The sequence below is a fragment of the Lissotriton helveticus genome, chromosome 3_2 (genome assembly GCF_964261635.1).
Source record: "Lissotriton helveticus chromosome 3_2, aLisHel1.1, whole genome shotgun sequence".
NCBI lineage: Eukaryota > Metazoa > Chordata > Amphibia > Caudata > Salamandridae > Lissotriton > Lissotriton helveticus.
Window position 1 is genome coordinate 240,142,865 of NC_136062.1, and position 20,289 is coordinate 240,163,153.

Below are 20,289 nucleotides of genomic sequence, written 5' to 3' on the forward strand. Positions count from 1 at the left end.
TGATGATCTGTTTCCACAGCTCCCTTGGGGAAAAGAGGGTCATGTTCTAAGTTGGATGAAATCACCTACTACTTTGGAAAGGTTAGGAGTTTAGGTGAGGCACTATGAGCAGTCAGATTTGGGCAGACAGGTACTGATGTGGTAGAGAGACAGTCCCTACATTCTGACAACGTGTTCTTCAAAGGCACAGTTCTGCTTCCAAGCAGAATCTCTGTAACAGAATAATGAGGGGAATGGAATATTATAGCCTTATAGCCCGCCGTAGAGGGCTATACCGGCTATTAAAGGCCCTCTCCAGCGTTAAAGGCGAGGCGTTAAAGGCGAGGGCCTTTAACAAGGGAGAGGGACTTTAATAGCGGTATAGCCCATCTACGAAGGGCTATAAGGCTATTAGAACATTCTGTCACTAGAGGACAGAATGTTCTAACAAAAAAAACAAAGCCTTTTGGAAGCACGAGGGGATTGGAATCCCCTCAGGGTCCCTGAAGCCTTTGTTCACAGCCAGAGCTGTGAACAAAGAAACATTGGAATGTTGGAGCTCCAGGCTTATACCAGCCATTATAAGCCCAGAGCACTCCATTGTTTTCAATGGAGCTCCCAACATTCCAATGTTCTAATATGACTTTAGATCATCCATTTGCAATTCATCTAACTGTTCCACAGGAATAGAGGCCCAGAGAAAGTCAGATAAGTAAATTGCCAACCTAGAAGCACAGTAACCCATCTCAAAGTCCAAAGCAAGTCATTAAGGAAGCAGTTACGCAGAACATATTTTATTTACCCTTGTGGGTCATTTAGTCACATCCTGTGTAAATCAGGACACGGGAGTCTGGTCTCACAGTGAATCGAGGAATATCTTCATTCCCGCAGAATTCTGTAGTCCCTAGTGAGTTAATCTTGACAGTCATCACATATTTTATAAAATACAATTTTATGAAATCACCTACTACTCTGGAAAGGTTAGGAGTTTAGGTGAGGCACTAAGAGCAGTCAGATTTGGGCATACAGGTACTGATGTGAAAGAGAGACTCAGTCCCTACATTCTGATAACCTGTTCTCCAAAGGCACAGTTCTGCTTCCAAGCAGAATCTCTGTAACAGAATAATGAGGGGAATGGAATATTATGACTTAAGATCATCCTTTTGCAATTAATCTAACTGTTCCACAGGAATAGAGGCCCAGAGAAAGGCAGATAAGTAACTTCCCAACCTAGAAGTACAGTAACCCATCTCAAACTCCAAAGCAAGCCATTGAGGAAGCAGTTACGCAGATCATATTTTATTTACCCTTGTGGGTCATTTAGTCACATCCTGTGTAAATCAGGACACGGGAGTCTGGTCTCCCAGTGAATTGAGGAATATCTTAATTCCCGCAGAATTCTGTAGTACCTAGTGAGTTAATCTTGACAGTCATCACATATTTTATACAATACAATGTTATAATCCCACTCAAAAATGTTACACTCGGTGATATTTGCTTGATGTGCATTTACAACTGTTTATGCATTCATTTATCTATAAGTGGACTGTCACTACCACAAATATGTGTTTCTTCCAACCAGTGCCCTGCTACTGCTATGATGCTCCTGTTGTGTGTGTGTCCTCGTGCCCCTCTACCATGTTGTCAATACCACAATAATCCAACAGTGACAGCTTCCCCTAGCACAAGCTTCCGTCAAGCAGTGCCCTGTCAGCGTTAATACATTCTGCAGAGCCCTGTCAGTGCTGGAGGACTTCAGCTGTGTAATCAACTCCTTCAGTGCCATGCCAGTGTTATAGATCCTTAGCCATGTGAACTTCGTCAATTAGTCCAAACATCAGTGCTATAAAACTCAAGTACTGTGTGAATCCACTTAATAAAAAGGGCTAAGGGCTCACTTGAACAGAGCAACTTCACTCCTGCAATACCTTCTGGACATTAATAGCCTGAGGCACTATGAAATTGTTGCAGCAGTGCCTTGTCAACTAGTGCTTTAAGCGGGATGGAATAGGTGGATGGGGCTCTAAAAGAGGAGTGAGGCCAGAGAAGCTTAACTAAGAACTCTCTACAAGAGGCTGATGGTGTGGCTTAATATAGGTTAAAGAGAATCCTGAGCTTGACAAATATATACAAATAACTTTACTGGACAAAGAATAATAAACATTATATGAAGCACTGATGCCTTGGAGCATAATTATTAACATGATTAACTATGTACATTTAAATGTGCTTGCTATTCCCATTTTTGAGTCAAAAATCCAAAAGTGCATCACCTGGATGGGCAGAAAGCACCATCCCTACTAAAGATATGGCACAATAAACTCAACCCCCAATCCAGGCTTCACCGAAGTATATTGTGATAAAATGCTGCATAGCCCTCAACACAGTGGCATTTGTCTAGGGTTTTGAAGCATGCAGTTTACGGTATGATCTCAAAATCTTCTTCTTGGGCAAGTGGGCAAAAATCATGTCCCACCAATGCCTCAATCCACTTACCTTCCGTTATGTGAGAATACTAAACGCTCCATAAAGGAAAGTACCTCCAAGGCCATAGTCTTAGGCCAATCCACCAGAACTGAACTGCTATAGTTCAGAAGATCGCCATTTGGTGTGCCATTTTCCCTGAATTAACAAACACCATAAAACTCAATTTAATTTCAAGTTCTGTGTTTGCTCTTACGTTACGATTACAATAAAGATGTACAAAAATATATAAGGTCAATACTTAACAACAACCAACACAAAAATCTTAATGTCCAGCCGAATGTTTGTTTTTATAAGATAGTAAATTAATCACAGTTGTACTAAATATTACACACTTCAGTGAGGACACAAGTCAGTGATCTTGAGCACGCTCCCTTGTAGGCTCTACATCCCTACTCCCTCTCTGCTCCCTCATGGGTGTTACCCCTGGTTCTCGGTTCTTATTCTCACTGCTAATCCGCAGTGGCTTGAATCAGGCTCAGGTGCAGTTATTAGTTGCCAACAGTTAAAACGCGCTCAGTCTTTGTGTTATTTTACCCCTACTTGGATTAGATAATATGCTTCAATTTATTCAAATGTTGTTTTGCAGAAGAACTGCCCTCCCATGCACTTTGAAGCAACGGGGAACTGACAAGTCTTGCAGTGTGCGCTGCAGCTTGGCTTTTGTCACATCTGGCAGCATGTCCAACCAGCCATTATGGCAGAGACTGAAGTACCAGCCCTTTGCAGATGTTGAGCCGGTCCCGGCCACAGAGCTCTTTGATGAAGCATCTCCCCGAAGCAGATACAGCCCGCGAGTCAGACATTCAGCAGTCTTGGAGGATTACGGTCCCATTCAGACCCAAGGTAATTGTAGGCATGAGTGGGTCGCTTGCAATCAAATTATTGCATTGGATGTCCGAGCTAGTGGCATTCAGGGATTCGTAGCCCAACTGGATCTACACCAATCTAGTAGATGTAGCCTATATTACTAGCTATAACAATCAGGCAGATGCATCCCCAATCGGGCCGATGGCAATCTGATCCTAATCCTCAATCAAACCAATGGCACTCAGGCAGATGCATGCTTGAACGGCATAGCCTTCATCTAGTCCTACAGCAATCAGCATATGGACCCCAGTGTTGCGGTTCCTGCCTGGAACTGGGCAGAGAGACTAGGAGGCATCCTATGCACTAGGGTCCTCACTGGATAAGTCTCAAGCAGTCTGCTTCTTTCTGTATGCTGCACAGCCACCAGAAATAAGCTGGTAATTGCTCCTCCTCCTGCAATGCTAAGCAGAGCTGGTACTTGCTCCTCCATCTGCAGTGCCAAGCAGACTCTTTCCCTCGTTCAGTAGGCAGGCTTCTAGGTGCTCCAGGGAAGGTCCAAAGTACCTCTAGCAGAAAGTCAAGACATAAGGGAATGTCCTCTCACCTCTGGGAGACTGACTGTCAGGCAGGCACCAGTCCTAGTTGTACAACAGTCCTTTGGGTACTCTGCGGAGCACTACCTTATTTGGCATCAAAGACCTGGAACTGGAGGCAAGCATACCGTTTCTACAAAGAGGATGTGCTTTCACTGTCTTAAATGATAGTACCAGTTTAAGATGGTTCTCCTTTCAAGTTTTCTCTCCAGGCAGTTCTCCAGACACAGCATTTGTGCAAAGTGATCTTTCTCACAGTAGGTAGCTCTGGGGCCTTCACCTTCATGGAACATCCACAACAGGGGAACACAGAGGTGTGAGGTTTCTGCACCTGGCTCTCATCAGCCTAACTGAAGGACTTATCAGAGAACACAAAGGGTCAGACATCACTGTTAGAGGTGGCATCCTTGGTGTGGTTCTCCCCTAACCTTTGCTTTAAACCCTCCTGTTTTGCTGACTTTATTTTGCTGGCTTTAGGACTCTTCACACTTTACCACTGCTGACCAGTGCTAAAGTGCTTGTGCTCTCTCCTTAAAACATGGTGGAATTGGCTTAAACACAATTGGCCCATTTAATTTGCTTGTATGTCCCTGGTAAAGTAGTACTACATGTATCAAGGTCGCGCCGAACTTTGATCCTTTCTGTTAAATCCACTTACCGGATTGTTTGCTGTCCTGTTGGTCGGGCTGCCTCTTGTGGGGGACTTCGGCAGCTTTTGTGGCCGCTGCCGCTTTCACCGCCAGTACCGCCATCATTGTGACACAGAGAGGAACTACACAGCCCAGAAGTCCTCAGTGGCGCAGGTACAGCGCGTCACTTTGCAGCGCCAGGAGGGGCTTAAAAACAAAAGGAGGACCCATGCAGCGCAGGACGCGCCGAACTTTGATCCTTCCTGTTAAATCCACTTACCGGATTGTTTGCTGTCCTGTTGGTCGGGGCTGCCTCTTGTGGGGGACTTCGGCAGCTTTTGCAGCCACTGCCACTTTCCCCGCCAGTACCGCCATCATTGTGACACAGAGAGGAACTACACAGCCCAGAAGTCCTCAGTGGCGCAGGTACAGCGGGTCACTGTGCAGCGCCAGGAGGCACTTAAAAACGAAAGAGAACGCACGGGACGCGCGTGGGCGCTGCCCGGGCGAAGCCCGGGTCAAGGGCGGGCTCGTCCGTGCCCGTCATAGCCAGGAGGAGGCAGGGCGGGGCCACCCCCTTTTCAACGCCATATTGGTGCTCCCAAGGACTTGGTTAGTGACTTTGGAATTGTATCTGGTGACTTTATAAAGCTTGGACATATTCTTACATTTATATTGGGCAGCTTTTGTTTTAGGGATACTCAGAGTTAAATTTGCCACATGATATTTATTTCTTGTGGTTTTACTTTTTTAAGGCAAGATCGGGATATTATCTTAGTGCTGTATTTATGGGGAGGCGTAAGATACAGGCAAATCAGGACGGGGCTTTAGGCAATGTAAAAGCAACTGTAACTACCATGGATACCTTCCTGTCTAGAGCTGCTACTTTGATAGACAGGGAGATTGACATGGTAAATAGACACCTATCTAGATCACCTACTAGTGGCCTTTTACCTCTTTTGGATGGGGCTAATAATCAGTCATAAATTTGTTCGGATGAGGTTGGAAGTACCATATATACACTGGGGGTGGGCAGTGATATTCAAGATGTGGTTGTGCTTTACCCTGTTTTGGAGTCTCAGCAGTATGTCCCAGCTATGCCCTTGTCTCCTGTAGTTATTGTGGCAAATAGGCAGAGGGGTGTCCCTGCAGCTCCTAGCAGAAAGGATGGGGATGGAAGGGCGATCTCTATTACTCATATTGAGGTTACCGGCGACCTTAATCAGCAGCAACAATTGGGGGGTGCACGCTCATCAAACGTGGTAAGAAGAGAAAAGGAAAAGCAATGGGCAGTCAAACCAAAAAGAGTAAATCCAATGTTTTGCTAATAGCAGCACCTGAAACTAGGATATCATCGTCACCAGATTCTGCTGCGACTGATCTCCCATTGATAGAAGTGTTTAAATCCGCACTATGCAGCATATTGGAAGATAAACTTCGCCCAATTATGATTAAATTACATAATATTGAGCAAAGTATAGCAGACCAGCGCAATATTATACAATCCGTTCAAAATCAAAGTTGTGCTGTGTCAGCCCCTTCTGCTTTAAATAAAGAATTATCAAAGGTACACATAGATGGGATGTCTGAAGCCCCTCGCCCTCGAATTAACTGTGCACCTGCTGTTACAGATATGAGTCTTAGCTGCCCTAGAGGGTTGAATGATAAGGTTCCTGATTGTTTGATAACAGATGGAGCTCAGGCATCAAAGCAACATGGTGCAGCTCTTATTATTGTGGGAAAGAATGAGGGCATATCGTAGGGGTACACTAATGTGCACAGCAGAAATTGCCTGTAATTGATCTACCGCCACAATCAACACCGCTGGTGGCTATTTTACGGAATGGGCCGTCTTTACCAATGGGCACAAAGTAGGATTTTTTTCAGCTTAAAAATAAGGTTATTCATTGGCTGTCCTGTAATATTGATGCTGGCCCTGCGATTGCATGCAATATTATTATGGTCCGCCTAGTTGCTTGGCTAGGAAGCTCTAGGAAAACAAGGGAGGGGGACTGTATTGTTGTGAATTTTAACAACCCGTTGTCCGTAGAAAGAATTTTTTGTGAGGTAAATGCTAGTCCAGCAAAAAGGGGCCAAGGCATTCAGATACTACCCTTGGGATACTTTTATAAGGCGATGAGCCCAAGAAGAACTAATTTGAACTTAGCATGTCATACCTGGCCTCAAGAGTCGGCAGAGACAACCAGGACCGGTTCATTTAACCCGCGGGTAGAAAGGTGTAATCTACGGAGGGATTGTCATTTCTCTTCTATTGAACAGGGGCCAAAGAGATTCGCAGTTCTGTCAGGGTTGAATGACTGCGATTGACTGAGTAACAGCTCAGAGCTCTTGGAGTTAATGGTCCAGATACCTGCATCTGTTGACTCTTTTCCTCCCGATGCAGGTTGTCTGGACCAAACGCTACCAGAGATACCTATTGCTGAATTATCAGAGGCCATAATTGGTGTAGGGCCAACAGCTCAAGAGCAGCGAGAAATATCAATCCCCATGTTACTGGAGGATCTACATATTGTACTTCCTGTGGACCAATCCAGGATAGAGGACTACAATGTTCTATCTTGGAATATTGCTGGGTTGGCAGAGAAGATTGTAGATCCACTATGGGTGCAGTTCATCAGGCACTTCTCCGTGATTTGTCTCCAGGAGACTTGGATGACGAACTGTAACCTATTTCTGGAGGGGTATAAAGCTTTTTTTGTCCCTGCATCCCCAGCAACTAGTGGAAGAGCCAGGGGTGGTTTGGTTATTTTTACATCCCTGTCCCTGAAATGTAGGATTAAGGATATCTCCTCTGCCCATAGCGATTTTCAAGCAATTGTTTTAAGGCGAGGAAACTCCAGCCTATGTCTGATTAATTTCTACAATGCAGTGCACAGACAGGGGGTTTGTAAAATAATCCAGGTGAATAGATTTGTCAAACAGTATTGTGCCCCTTTTGAAAACAACCTTATGGTAGCAGGCGATTTTAATGTTCACCCGTGTGGGGACCCTGAATCCACTAGTATGACTGATATGGGCTGTGCAAGGTTCCGGGGTCTTCACTTTGAGCATTCAACATAGGGAGATACACTTAACGATCTGCTGAATTAATATGATCTGTCTTCTTCCATGTGTTTTGTAGCACCATCTAGTAAACAGTTGGTTCCATCTTTTAAAGGTCACAATGGTGGATCTTTTATAGATCATATTCTGATATCTACAAGTATTCAGTCCCTTGTATTGGGATTTACAATTTTAGAGAGTGCCTTCAGTGACCATAATCCCGTGTGTGTGCATTTGGGAGGCAGCATATTGATAAGGCAGGACAGGGTGGTAGAACCAGGTACGTTGAAGCTTACTGATGGTAGGCATCGCCTTAAATGGGCCCAAGTAAATCCATCCCTTTTTCAAGAAAAGGTTCATGAATCTTGTGCGGTAGAACTTATCTACTGTATGGAACCTGATTCTATTACCAAGGGTATTCTTAACGCTTTTAAAGGGATTGTTTCTAAGGTGGGGGCACTGTTATCAGTCCCGGTACAAAAAAGGTTGGTCGACGATCCCAAGTGGTTTAATCCATTATCCTCCAAAGCTGCTAGAGAATTAAAGGCCGCTCTGAAAGCGAATCCCAGGAATCCATCTCAGATTCGTATTCTCTGTATTAACTATAAAAAGTTATTGGCTAAGCGTAAATCGGAATTGAAGGAGGCCACTTGGCGGGAACTTTTAGATCCTTCCACATTATGTAGCAGCTCTAGATTTTGGAGCATTATCAATTGACCTCTCTGTGATAGGGATAGAGCCGAGGATTTGGGCACTAATATAACAGAGGAGGAATGGGTGTCTCACTTCAGCTGTATCTTTAAAAGTGCCTCAACTTTACCCCGGTTGCAACCGAGAATTCAGGAAAATGACGCGGTTGTATTCACCTGAAGAGAAGTGGAGGAAGGTATTACCAGCCTCTCATGTAATAAGGCACCTGGCCCGGACGGTATTTCACTGGACCTTTTTAAATCTAATCCCTCTCTCTGGGCATCGATTCTGGTGGCTGTGCTTAATGCTGCGGCGAAGGAACGGTGTCCAGAGTCATGGGGTATCTCCACAATTGTACCTGTTTTTAAAAAGGGTTATGGTAACTGCACTATTAATTATAGACCGATTTCCCTTATCGACTCCGTGGTTAAGGTTGTCGGTGGAGTCGTTTTAAATAGATTGACGGCCTGGATGGAAGAAAATAAGATTCTTACTGATATTCAGTATGGGTTCTGCCCAGGTCACTCTACTCTGGCGCACTGCCTTAACCTCTATTTGATCCTCGTAAAGTACACTGTTGCCCGCCAGGGGACAATCTACATGGCCTTCATGGATCTTTAATCCGCTTTTGACTGCGTCAATCGGGGGAAGATGTGGCAGTCCATGAGGGCCATGGGGGTGGAGGCAAATCTGGTGGACTTTCTGATGGATTTGCATAGAGACACCAAGGCAAACATCAGAGTCGCCCAGGACCTGAGGGTTTCTAGGGCCTTTAGCACAGAAAGGGGTGTACGGCAGGGGTGCATCCTAGCCCCGTTTCTTTTTAACCTTTATATCAATGATTTAGATCTTGATAGAAACGGGGGTTGACTTCCCATTTGTGGGACGCAGGGGACTGCCTGTGTTACTTTATGCAGACGATGCTGTTCTCCTGGCTCTCACCCCAAAAAGCTTCCAGATTTTGCTCGACACTTTTCGTAGGTTTATGGCCGAACGAGATCTGGCCATAAACAACTCTAAATCCTACGTACTACAAGTCGGGCTGCGCCCCAAGAGGCAGTATTCCTTTAGGGTGAACGGAGAAAAAGTACCCATAACATCAACTTTCTCCTACTTGGGTGTGCTATTGGATGACCGCCTGGATTGGGGTCCTCTACTTAGGAAGAAAAGGTGGGAAGTGGCTAGGTCTATTGCAGCGAATTTTAACTTCGCTACAAAAATGGGCAAGCGGCGATGTTAAAAATTTATTAAGCAAAGAGTGTAGCAATTGCCAGATATGGTAGCGATTTGTGGGGGTATACAGGTCTGGAGGGTATTCAGGTGGTAGAAAATAACTTTTTTTTAAAACAGCTGCTGGGGGTTCCTAAAGTGACCTCGAACTTAATAGTTCACGAAGAGACTGGATTAACATTTATCTGCGATATTCTGGCTATGCGCCCATTACTTTTTTGGCTCAATTGTTGGCTGAATGAGGATCTCGGCCTTACTCAAGAGTTAATGAAAGAAATTCTGAGCCTGGATCGCATGATTGAAATACCATGGTTAAAATACCTAAAGGGCTGCTTTGGAGAGCTGGGTCGCCCGGACCTTTTTTTAAGTCCTGATTGTATCACTAGAGCAGATGTGACTTTTGTGAAGCAATCTTTTATTTTGAGAAAAAAACTAAAAAGAGATGAGATGGAATTGTCTAAAAATAGCGTCCGTAAGTACGTGATGCTCAAATCCACCCCAGATATGGAGCCATACCTATCGTGGCCTTTGTCAGCCCAGCCTAATTAGGTTCCGACTGGAATATTTCCATCTTTTACTTGCCGTACCAAAGGGGTGTCATAAAGGACAGGTGTTAGCACCCTGTGGCTGCAACAGTTTGTCTCCACAGGATCTGCTCCAGTTTGTGTTCTTTTGTGGTTTTTATGAAGCCCCTCGGAGGCTCTTTTTAAAACCTTTTTTAGAAAAGTTCAATTTTAGTCAGGTTCGCCCCGCTCTCTATTTCATGCAATTACTAAAGCCAGAGTGTATCACATTTGTGGTTGGTTTTCTGAAATCCTCCTTAATGTATGGAAACTATGTGGATCCCTAAAAGTCGTCTGTTGTATTTTATGAAGTAACTTTTAAAGTTCGACGGTGTTGTGTCCATATTTCTCCATGTTTTATGTATACATTGGGATACTTGTATAATATGTCTGGATATGTATATTTGTGTTTTATATATTTTTAAGATGAATTGCAAACTTTTATGGTTTTCTAATATGAAAACCGAATAAAGTATTTTGAATGAATGTATCAAGGGTCTGAAAATTAAATGCTACCAGTGGGCCTGCAGCACTGAGTGTGCAACCCATTTTAGTAGCCCTTTAAAGAAGTCTCAGCCCTGCCATTGCAGCCTGGCATGCAGTTTTTTAACTGCAATGTCAACTTGGATAAATAAGTCTTTTGCCATGCCCAAACCTTCCTTCTAAATACATGTAAGCCACCCCTAGGGTAGGTCTTGAACAGCCCACAAGGCAGGGTGCAGTGTATTTAAAACGTTGTACATAAAAAAAACTGGAGCCCTACTCCATAGTGTGTGCTAATGCTCCTTTTGGGAAAAAAAGCAGAAGTCTTTTTTGTATAACCCTTACCCTACAGGGTTACCCCTGGTTGCATGCTTCATCATTGGGTTCTTCACGTTGTGCTGCGGAACGGGCGTGCTGGTACCTGTCAAATACACTGGAGCACTGTGTGGTATACACACATGATGGTCGATAGGAGTTGGAGGTGTTCTTTCAAAATTAAAAATACCTGTTGGGTAGGAAAATTATGCTTTATTCCATCCTCCAGATGCAATGGTTAAAACGGGAATGAATAGTAGAAAGTATGTATAAATCCGATTACCTTACTTTCTATTTGGTCTGCATGTTTCAAGCCACCCTTCCCTGTGACTTTTATCTGGACCAAAGAATACACTCCCCGACACCACTCCTAGTTTAGACTATTTAGTGAAAGTAAAGTGTTTCAACTTCACACACTCTGCACGCGCAAATAAACATGACACCTAATTGGTGCTATTTTCTGTCAAATCTGAAATATATAGGCAGAGAATTAGTCTACGATAGCAAATGGCACATCTTGAGAGAACAATACGCTCCGCAACAGTATGGGGGCATGGAGCGTCATGCATATTGCTTAGAAAAACACCTTGAAGTGGTTGTGGCTCATACTAGCAGGTAGGGTTATTTCATACAGTGTTTATGTGAACACATCTACTAAAAACAATGATGACTCCCATGATCGGGCACTCAATTGTAACAAACGTACTACACAACACAATACATGAAATGGAAACATTACATACATATAAAAAGCAAGATTATTGCTTCGTATGTCCTTTGGTGACACGACAAGCCTGTTCACACCCGTGTGTACAAATAAAGGCAAATTAATCGATTTGAGAAAGTAAAAGTTGTCCAGTTGTCCTGCAATGAGGAGATGCTTTGGCTATGCTGTACCTCCTGCATCAATTTCTTATCTGGTCAAATTAACCTAAAAGTGCATCACCGGGCCTGAATGATACCTGTTTAGATCCACTTACCCAGTTTTAGAAGATGCGAGGAGAATGCGTGCTATTTTTATTTCTTAAATGCCTATTGGCCTGATGAAAGTTTCAGATCCTATCCCAAGTTGGTAGAAACATAGGTTTGTATGTTTATCTTAGTTATATTTTGGATTTAAAGACAGAGCTGGCCTCTGCACCCCCTGCAGCCACATGATATTCAATTGCTTTGAGTCACTATTGTTTTCTAACATCACATGCTAGACACAAGTTATAAATAGAAAAATGTTGATTGCAATCATCAACTATGTATTTTCTTTTGTTTAGAGATGTAAATTAGTCTATTATTTATTTTCCTCACTTCAGGGAGGCTTGATAATGGAGGCATGTGATCCTAATTGTCAGCATATTTCCTTACAAAGAACAGAAATAAAACTGGATTTTCACATACTCTGTCATTAGTAGTAGTAATGCGACCTTGTGGCAAAGAAGTGTTGATATTTTATGGTTTAAATCTTTTTATTAATTTTGACAAAGGAAAGGAAACAGAGCTCAATACTCTATAGAGTCAGTGCATAAGAGACAACAAAGTCGCAATAAGTATTGTTTCCCAAAGGTAAAAGCGTGGAGCGAGCTCCCATAAGATAACAAGGAAGAGGGACATAACAAACCCCCCCATCCTCCCACCCCCATCCCCTCGTCCACCTGGAGCAACTAAAAGAAAGGAATGAAAGCGGGGAAATAAGAGGGGACCTGTTGAAGCTCAACGTCGTGTCTTACGGCTGGTCTTGGGATTAGCGCTCGGAATCTGTGTGTCTGGAAGGCGGAGGAGTCGAAGATACAGAGGGCACGTGAGCGTCCGGAACTCCGAGACCAGTAGGGTGAGGAAGGGCCGCCACAGCTCGGGGAACTCAGACCCTCTGCCCGCTAGTGTAAGAGTGAGTTTCTCCATGCCCAACACCGTTCACAACCGTTGGAGCCAGCCCGTATGTGTCGGGAGTTGGGTCGATCGCCAGTGTATGAGGATGTTTTGTGTAGCCGCACCCAGAGCGATGGTGATCAATCGACCCCTCCTCGATTTAAGAAGGTATGTGAGTGGGTTGGGCAGTCCCAAGAGGATATAGGTGGGAAAGCGTGGGATTTGTGTCTCGAAGTGGGAGTCAATTTCGTCAAGGATTTGGGTCCAGTATGGCTGTATACATGTGCAGCTCCATAGTACGTGCTCCAGGGTGCCCACCTCCCCACACTCCCTCCAGCAAAGATCGCTCCGACGTGGTTCAAAACGGTGAATGCGTTCAGGTGTGTAATACCAGTAAGTGGCAATCTTAGTTAGGGTCTATGTGAGACCCATGTGGTATGCTGAGTGCCTTGCCCTGTGATAAATGCTCTCCCAGTTCAACGAAGAGGGCACGGAGAGTCGTGATCGGGTTAGAGAGGGAGAGAAAAATGTCATCTGCGTAGAGGCTCTCTGTGTGAACATCTCCCCTGAATTTAATTCCAGATATAAGACGGTGCTGCCGAATCCTAAGCGCTAGGGGTTCCATGTATAGTGCAAAAAGAAGGGGTGACAGGGGGCATCCCTGCCTAGTCCCCCTCTCAATAGGGAACCTCGTGGATGTATGCCCGTTGACCCGCACCGTCGCCATAGGGGAGCGGTAACAGTTCAAAATCCGGGTCCGCAGCCTTTCGCCAAAACCGGCAGCCATCAATACCATCTCCAGATACGACCAGTGGACCCGGTCACAGGCCTTTCGATTGCCAGGAGCATGAATTCACCCTGGGTGCGAGACGGGCGCTATATCAGGTGCAGAATACGTTTGGTGTTAACGCTGGTCTGCCTCTGTGGGATAAAGCCCGCCTGGTCAGGCTCAATCAACTGAGCCATGTATGGGGCTAATCGGGCCGCTATGATGCTAGTGTATAATTTAATATCGATATTTAAAAGGGAGACGGGCCTGTAAGCACCGCTAGTTGATTTATCTCTCCCCGGTTTTGGAATAACAGCTATGGCCGCCTCCAGCATTTCCCCCGGAATGGCTCCCGTTTGTTCAAACGTGTTAAACAAGGCTGTCAGGATGGGTGCCAGTTGGCTGCAAAATGCCTTGTAAAAGGCAGCCATGTAGCCATCGGGCCTGGCGATTTACCCAGTTTGAGGCGAGAGATTGTGGGGATGACCTCTTCCGTCTGGATAGGCCTATCAAGGTGATCAGCCTGGGCTTGCAACAGAGCTGGCATCTGGGCTTTGGCTAAGTAGTCAGCACTAACCTCGGCATCTAGAGGCTCCACCCTATAGAGGTCGGCGTAAAATTCCCGGAATGTTTTGGCTATGGTCACGTCATCTGTTACCGACTCACTAATCTGGAGTGCATGAAACCCCTGCCCCTGCCTAGTATCCCGCAGTTTGCTGGCCAAAAGGCGGCTACATCTGTCTCCCCCGTGTAGTAGGAGTGACGGAGCCTGAGAGTTGCGTACTCAGCCCTTTCATGGTCTATGACAGGAAGGTTTTACTTCCGTCCCGGCTGTGGCGTCAATATTCAATAGGAAGAGTGGTAATCAGGATTAGACTGGTCAGTACCAATTCAGAGCACTTATAATACCCCTGTCCACGCGGCAAAACAGCAAATCCGCTTGCGGCATGGTTCTGCTTCTGGAGCCGTACCATCCCAGAATTCTTGTTTCCGGTCCAGGGAACACATGGCTTGGCAGTTTGGGCTGGACTGTTCCCATGAGGCACAGGGTCAAACTGATTTGCATGTGGCCATGTCTGAACTGGGGTGGCGGAGTGAGCTAAAGAATGATGATGGATTAAACCCAGATCAGTTGACTGGGTGTGAGTGCTTCTAATGTTCAATACTCCGTCTATCATCCCCTTTGGTTTTGCTTGGTTCGCCCTTAGTTGGCAGGGTATGCCCAGACGTGGGTCCCTTGCTCTCTTTGCCACTGGATTCAAGCTAGCGTGGCTGATGACGGCTGATTAGCCAGAAACCAGTTTCAGGATGCTTGTTTCCGGTCCAGGGAAGACATGGCTTGGCCGTTCGGGCTGGACTGTTCCCATGAGGCACAGGGTCAGACTGATTTGCATGTGGCCATGTCTGAACTGGGGTGGCGGAGTGAGCTAAGGAATGATGATGGATTAAACCCAGATCAGATGACTGGGGGTGAGTGCTTGCAATGTTCAACACTCCGTCCATCATCCCCTTTGGTTTTGCTTTGTGCACCCTAAGTTGGAAGAGTATGCTCAGACGTGGGTCCCTTGCTCACTTTGCCACTGGATTCAAGCTAACCTGGCTGATGACGGCTGATTAGCCAGAAACCGGTCCCAGGATGCTTGTTTCCGGTCCAGGGAAGACATGGCTTGGCAGTTCGGGCTGGCCTGTTCCTATGAGGCACAGGGTCAGACTGATGTGCATGTAGCCATGTCTGAACTGGGGTGGCGGAGTGAGCTAAAGAATGATGATGGATTAAACCCAGATCAGTTGACTGGGGGTGAGTACTTGCAATGTTCAACACTCATCCCATCATCCACCTTTGGTTTTGCTTTGTTGGCCCTAAGTTGGCAGGGTATGCCCAGACGTGGGCCCCTTGCTCACTTTGCCACTGGATTCAAGCTAGCCTGGCTGATGATGGCTGATTAGCCAGAAACCTGTCCCAGGATGCTTGTTTCCGGTCCAGGGAAGACATGGCTTGGCAGTTTGGGCTTGACTGTTCCCATGAGGCACAGGGTCAGACTGATTTGCATATGGCCATGTCTGAACTGAGGTGGCGGAGTGAGCTAAAGAATGATGATGGATTGAACCCAGATCAGTTGACTCGGGGTGAGTGCTTGCAATGTTTAACACTCCGTCCATCATCCCCTTTGGTTTTGCCTTACTTTCAAAGACCCCATGTCCTTCTTTCACTAGCGACGATCAGGTCTGGACCGTGGTGGACCGGCGGAGCGGGAGCTTTCTTCATGGAGTCTGCAAACCGGCAGATCAGGAATTTCTTTGTTTTAGCCTTACTGCGGCACATACTATCATGTGCACCGCATCTCATTCCAGCATGACAGCAGTCCTGGAGTAAATTATTTTCGGGCATTTATGCGAGCTGTGATGTCATCTCGCCATCATTGTCACTTGTGGATTGAACTTTGCCTGGTATCTTAGCAACAATCTCCAGCGGTGCCGTGCCTATTCCGGTTGTGTCTCTATGTGCTTGTAGCTGATTGCCTAGCAAACCTTGCCACAACCCTAGGATTACGCCCAGCTACCCTGCTGCAACCGTGGCATTACAGCATTTTTCTTTCGTAGTCCAGCCGTTCTGCTGTTCAGACGTCGTTAGCTACTATCTGGCTCCTGCATTCTGCCAAAGTCGATGTCTGCGAGCCAGGTATTCAGGTGTGTTGTCCGGCATATCAGTGAGGTGCACACCCTTTAGTTGCATCTGCACAACAAGTTGGATTTTCTTCACGCAGCGTGCACAAGTGACATGCACACCTTGTTGAATATTTGTGCAGGTCGGAGAAGTTAAAGACAGACTCCTGTCCCTAGTTTTCTGGGAACCTTTCCTCTTCACTGCACTTTTTCAGCATCTTGCTTGCATGTTCAGTAAGACGCACACTGTGTGAGTTTGATTGTATTTAAGCTTTCCTGTTTTCATTTTCTATTTTTGGTAAATTCTGGGGAGGGGTTTTCAATGTTTTCAAGTGATTTCAATATCTTTAAAAAACAGTGGTTATCAGTGATTACACATTTTTGCTCCATTAAAAACAACAGGAACAGGTGTTTTTCCGGTGTTTAGGGAATGTTTTGCTTTTATTATTGCTTGCTTTCTGCACTAATATTGCATAGTGTATAGACAGTGTACGTACAGTGAGTTCCAAATACATTTTTACAAATCAAACTTATTGTAGTAACCTATACAATACTTCTTCAGTGAGTCCTTAGTCATGCATGCTCACTTTTTCCTTCCCATGTAAACTTTTATCTGTGAAAAAGCCCTCTCAACATTGGCACTTGAGAGGGGCAACGCCAAAACAGCCAGTACACAATTTGATAACTCTGGTCACTGACATAGCTTTCCGTGCCAATACAGATGCTCCTGAAGATTGCGATTCTCTGAGACAGGTTCTGCAACATATGCGTTGAACTGGGCACATATGCCCTTAGAGTTATTGAAGCGGTCAAAAATGGAGCAGCACTTTTGAACGTCCGGAGAACATTCCCCTTTACGGAAGGGATCTAGAACTTGTGCAGAGTGGGCTTCATTGACTTCAAATGCTGTGGTTGGAGCTGTCCTATGCAGCTACAGAGGAGTCTGGCCCCTTGGCCGTCACCTACCCAGCCGGTCATCTGACATTGTTTTCCTCGTCTCCCAGTCTGTGTCTCCTTCCCAACCCCTCCTTCTGCTCCCTCTGTGTTTCTTTGATTCAAACTGATGTAACTATGTAACCGATAACTCGCTGATTCAAATGATACAACTATGTATCCTGAAGCTCGCTGATCCTCATTTAAAGCGCTCTGATACCTCCGGGTCTAGCCAGCGCTAACTAAAACTTTGCAAATAAATAAATAAATAAAATAAATTGCAAGCCATTTCTCATATATTGTTAAATAACATTTCCTGAATTGCTCTTTGCTTAGCAAGTGGCAGGCACTCTAACATGGAACATGTTGCAGTGCCAAAGTCACTGAAAGTGTTGCCCAGCCTATTCTCAAGGAGATGTTTTACATCTACACCAAATATGCTGAACACTTGGTAGACAAGGGTGTTTTCATACTCTAGTTTTTTTATTATGTCCACTACAGAAGTCACGTTTTTGTGTAAAAATCTAAGAATACAGTAAAGCGTACTTTTTTCACATCACTATCAATATGCGACAAAAAATCCTTACATTTCTTGTCTTTGGCATCATCACTCAGCAAACGTTCTGCAAATGTTTTCCTCATGAATAATATAGCATTCACAGCATATAGGACGGAGAACCACGGGCTAAACAACAAAGTTGGGATGACTCTTTCTTTGAAGCCACACAAAGGACAAAATGAGAAGTATTTGTGTTTTAGTTTCTGCGCATAACAAAACAATGCACCAGAATGGACTAAACAGTCAATAGCATTCCTCATTAACTCTGAAGATTGTGAAAATGCTTTCAGCATACCATCTAGTATGTGGCAAGGATCTCTTACAGGTCTTTGACAGGTCATCATATACCTTTTTAATATGCGTAGCTCAATCAAATGCAAAAACAAACAATATCAGTCCAGTTTTTTTTTAACTTGGTAAGAACTTTTTGCAGCAGCCTTCCAAGTGACACTGCATTCCAAGTTTTCCAAAGGTCTGGGGTCATGTTTTCGCCACTATCCCAGATGCTTGGTGACAGCACTCTTTTCAGATATACCTGTCACTACATCAACTCCTTACTCAAGAAACCCAAGGCGGACCCCAATGACCTCAAGAACTTCCGGCCCATCTCCCTGCTTCCGTTCCCGGCAAAGGTCATCAAGAAGGCCGTCAATCAACAACTGACCGGCTGCCTTGAGGAGAACAACATCCTGGACCCTTCCCAGTCCAGGTTCCGCAGCAACCACAGCACCGAGACTGCCCTCATCGCCGCCACCAATGACATCAAGTCCCTGCTGGACAACGGAGAAACGGCGGCCCTCATCCTCCTGGACCTGTCAGCCGCCTTTGACACGGTCTGCCACCACACACTACGAATATGCCTCCACAACACCGGGATCCAAGAGAAGGCCCTGGACTGGACCACCTCCTTCCTCTCCAGCAGAAAACAGAGCGTCCGCCTTCCCCCCTTCTGCTCCGAAGCCACTGAGATTATCTGCAACGTACATGGCACTGCTCGCCCACTTCGCCCGTCGGCACGACCTCAACATCAACTCCTACACGAATGACACCCAGCTGATCCTCTCCCTCACCAAGGACCCCCACACTGCCAAAACCAACCTTCACGAAGTAATGAAGGCCGTCCCTGAATGGATGAGGATCAGCTGACTGAAGCTGAACTCGGACAAGACGGAGGTCCTCATCCTCAGATCCACCCCTTCGGCATGGGACGACTCCTGGTGGCCGACCGCACTGGGATCCGCTCCAACACCCACCGACCACGCACTCAACCTAGGGGTCATCCTCAACTCCACCCTTTCCATGACTAAACAGGTCAACGCCACCTCCTCCGCCTGCTTCAACACCCTCTGCATGCTCCACAGGATCTACAAGTGGATTCCGCCTGAAACAAGAAGAACGGTCACCCAGGCCCTCGTCAGCTGCAGGTTGGACTACAGAAACAACCTCTACACAGGAGCCTCGGCCAAGCTCCTGAAACTGCTCCAATGCATCCAGAACACCTCTGCACGCCTGATCCTCAACATCCCTCACCGCAGCCACATCACACCCCACCTGAGACCTGCACTAGCTCCCGGTCAAAAAGAGGATAACCTTCAAGCTCCTCACCCACGCACACAAGGCACTCCACAACACCGGACCAACATACCTCAACAGACGACTCAGCTTCTACACCCCCACCCGCCACCTCTCACCAAAGTCCCCTGCTTCCAAAGAGCGACTGACGGCGACAGATCGTTCTCCCACCCTGCTGCCAAGACCTGGAACACCCTCCCTATCCACCAACGGCAGACCCAAGACCTGCTGACCTTCCGAAAACTCCTAATGACCTGCCTTTTCGAGCAGTAGCAGCATTCCCCACCCCGGCGCCTTGAGACACTAATGGGTGAGTAGTGCGCTTTACAAATGATATGATTGATTGATTGCATGTTTAAAGCATGGGTTGTTTGGCAACTTACCTACTATCGATACTGACTCGCTAGAAAAGGGGGCCGATGTATTCAAGGGTTTTTTAGCCAATCTCTGTGGGTAAATTTGATGGTACATATTGGGAAAGATTCCTATGAAACCAAGCATTGTACCTATCGGTGAAAAAATAAAACATAGCCAAAATATAAAATATGATTTTGATATTTCCTGATTCTCTACAGTTTATAAAATAATTAAACAAGACCGAAAACAGGCTACTAAACGCTGCATCTTTAGACCAGAGACCACAAAACTGAAAAAAGCAAAAGGAAGAAGAACCAATATTTTAATGACATCCATAAACAACAAAACTCAAGCAGAATAATGTTAGCCCAGTCTTTCTTGCTGCTACTGTGTATAACAGAGTTTCATTGTATTGGCCTCTTCAGGAAGAAATTAAAATTACTCTTTCACTCTGGTTTTCCTTTCTTTGAATGGCACTTAGTTTGTGGTTGTGCAGATGTTTTTTCAGTGTTTATATGTTTACACTGGTGAGGTGATTTCCCTTTTGGTGGGGCTTTATCAATTATTATAGATTTAAACCTAAAACAGGATATCCTAATTGTATTGAACAGCAGTTCCTTGCCAACACAGGAACAGTCATTGCACTTTTCCAGCGTGTTGCTTGCATTTTCAGTGACACGCACACTGTGTCAATTCTTATTGCATTTTAAAGCTGTTCTTTTGCTGCACACAAACG